Here is a 3,518-nt window from a genome sequence, read left to right as displayed (position 1 = left end):
ATTCACATTGTGTGTGAGTATTGTATTCCAGCTCATTCCCATTTGCTGCATAAATGTCCTCTTTTGAATCACCCCACACTCTCAGTAGATCTCCCCCAAGTCTTCAATATGTGTCCTGTAATCCTTTTCTGATGAACTCATGAGTGTAAGGTGGATTATTCTAAATCTGTAAACCCCTCTGTCACAGTGCACCCGCAATTTCCTCTGCTACAAGGAGAACAATCTGTTTCCCCAAACCCCTGATTCCCAATGTCTGTTTGCTCCCTATAAGGCACACATCAGGATTGTGTTGGAACATTCTCCACTTGCCTGCATCAGTGCAGACACCAACAATATTAAAGTGAACATCCTCCAGGACAAAGCACTGTGCCTGAGTGGTGTCCCATCCACCACCTTCAGCGTTCCCTCTCCCCATCCCCAGGGTACAGTGGCATCGCTGTGTAAAAGGGAAAGGCAGCATTGTCTGACCAGACCATAGGGCTGCTGTCTCATTAGGGAGAAATGTCTGGTGGTGGGTTTAACCTGAAGGTTACCACAGCCCAGGCAAGGGGAGAGGTTGAGAACAAGAGTCCATCTATTGTAGATGGATATTCTTGATATTTATTAACAGCACCCATGTCTCTGCAACTAAAATCCCCCCATTCCTTGAACCATCCTGGTAAATCTCCTGTGCCCCCTCTCAGGGACCCTGCCATCCTTCCCAATGTGTGGGTGATCTCTGGTTTGCACAGACCCAGCTGCTCTGTGTTCCTGTGGGCGATGTCATCATCGAGCAACAGTTGCATTGAACCTCACTGTCTGTAAGGGTGGGAGACACAGAAATCCCGGTAGCATTTGAGATGTATTTAGTGTGCACTTGCAATGCCATGATAGATGAGACTTTTCCACAATTATTGGAAAATAGATGAGGACAGGTAGGTGGTAGTTTTCTTTGTCACAGACCCGATGTGCTACCAGAGCCTTTTTCTGTTCTGTAGACCGCTGAGATGTTTATTATAGGAATATGACAGGCTCCATTGGACTTCGGGTCAGAAAGGGTGATACTAGAGTAGATGACAGATGATTGGCCGATGTTTTGGGAGGAAAAGGAGATTGAGAGGTTTAAGGAAGAATTCAGAAGCTCAGCACAGAATCGGAAAGGGCCGTCATCAAGTGAGAAATAAACATTGGGAATCCTGAAGGCTGGAAATAAAAAAGTCACATATAGCAGAGCTTTGAGAGACTGGAGGGGATTAGAGATAGGGAGAGTAATGAAGCTGGAGGAGATGAAAGTTGGAGAGGATTCTGAGGATTGAGGATGTTACAGAGATAGAGATATTTCTGATAGACTTTTTTGAGTTTTGAGGCTGGAGAGGAATTATCGAGATAAGGAAGAGTTGTAAGACTGGATGAGGTGGCATTGACGGAGAGTTCCGAGCATAGAGGAATTTACAGAGACAACGAGCGATAGAGTCAGAACGTTATACAGCACTGACACACACCCTGTGTTCCAACCAGTCCGTGTCAACCATAAATTCGAACTGAACTAATCGCATCTACCTCCACTTAGTCCAAATCCATCCAAGCATTCCCTATCGATATACAGGTCCAAATGCTTTTTCCTCTTAGAATCCCATTCCCCTACCGTTTTACTCTACATTTACCCCTTACTAATTCACTAAACCCAATCATCCCTGAACACTATGGGCAATTGAGGACTGCCAGTTCACCTACCCTGTACATCTGTGGCTTGTGGGAAGAAACGGGCGCACCTGAAGGAACTCACGCTGACATGGGGAAGCATATCCAAACTCCGCATGGACAGCCACCCAATGCAGGAATTGAACCTGTGTCCCTGGCAGCAGTGCTAACCATTGAGCCACTGTGCCACCCTTAAATTGTAATTGTATTCACAGCTACCACGTCCTCTGCTAGTTTATTCCACATGTGAATCACTCTCTGTACAAAAACAAAAGTAAAATCCGGAACGTCTTTTTTAGAGTCTTCCTTTTCTCACCCACTCTTGAATCGCGCCCCCTCCTGGAAAGGGCACCTGCTGTTCACATTACCTATACTCTTCAGGATTTTATAAACCTCCAATAAGGTCACCCCTCCGCCTCCTACACCCCAGTGAAAGAGGTCCCAGCCTACCTAGCCTCTCCTTATAACCGAAAGCATCCTTCCCATCAACATCCTGGTAAATCTCTTCTGAACCCGCTCCGACTTAATAACATCTGTCCTATAACAGCACAACCAGAACTGAGCACAGTATTCCAGAAGAGGCCTCACCAACATCCTGTACAACCTCACTGTAATGTCCCAACTCCTATACTCAAAGGTGTGAGCAATGAAGGCAAGTGTGCTATACATCTTCTGAACAACCCTGTCTACATGTGACATAAACTGCAAAGATCTGAACCCCGAGGTCTCTTTGTTCTATATCACTATGCAAGGCCCGACTTTTAATCAGTGTAAGTCCTGCCCTTTTATCAAGATGAAATATTGGCATTTATTCCAATCCAGAACATCCTTCTAGTATAAAGGCAATAGAAGTATACTTAAGAGGAAAATCAGTAAGGCAAAAAGGGGACAGGACACAGTATTGGCCAATAGGGTGAGGACAATCCAAGGGTTTTTATAAATACATTAAGAGCAAATGGGTTACTAGAGACAGAATAGGGCTCCTCAAGGATCAGCAAGGCAGCCTGTGTGTGGATCTGCAGGCGATGGGGTGGGGAGGGATACTAAACAGTATTTTTGCATCAGCATTTACTGTGGAGAAGGATATGGAAGATATAGAATGTTGGGAAATCGATGGTGACACCTTGAAAAATGTCCATATTACAGCGAAGGTGGTACTGGATGTCTTGGAACGAAGAAAAGGTGGATAAATGCCCAGGATTTCATCAGGTGTGTGTCCTAAAATTCTGTAGGAAGCTAGGGAAGTGATTGCTGGGCCCCTTGCTGTGATTTTTTTATCAGCGATAGTCACAGGCTGAGGTGCCAGAAAGACTGGGGGATTGGTTAATATGATGATACTGTTTAATGAAGGCGGTTTGGACAAGCCCGGAACTACAGACCTGTGAGCCTGATGTTGGTGCCAGACAAGTTGTTGGAGGGAACCCTGAGGGACTGGATTTGCATGTATTTGGAAAAGCAAGGACTGATTCGGGATAGTCAGCATGGCTTTGTGTTGCGGGGGGAAATCATGTCACTTACTTGACTGAGCTGTTTTATGAAGAGTAAGAAAGTGGATTTTTGAGGGCAGAGCGGTAGATGGGATCTATATGGACTTCAGTAAGGCGTTCGACAAGGTTCGCCATGGAAGACTAGTTAGCAAGATGAGATCTCACCATACCAGGAGAACTAGCCATTTGGAATATAGAACTGGCTCAAAGGTAGAAGACAGAAGGGTGGTCGGTAGAAGGTTGTTTTTCGGACTGAAAGACTGTGACCACTGGAGTGCCACACGGGTCGGTGGCTGGGTCCACTACTTTCTCATCATTTACATAAATGATTTGGATGTGGAACATAGGAGG

The sequence above is a fragment of the Hemiscyllium ocellatum genome, unplaced genomic scaffold, assembly GCF_020745735.1.
Source record: "Hemiscyllium ocellatum isolate sHemOce1 unplaced genomic scaffold, sHemOce1.pat.X.cur. scaffold_169_pat_ctg1, whole genome shotgun sequence".
Taxonomy (NCBI): Eukaryota; Metazoa; Chordata; class Chondrichthyes; order Orectolobiformes; family Hemiscylliidae; genus Hemiscyllium; species Hemiscyllium ocellatum.
This window is presented reverse-complemented; position numbering follows the sequence as displayed.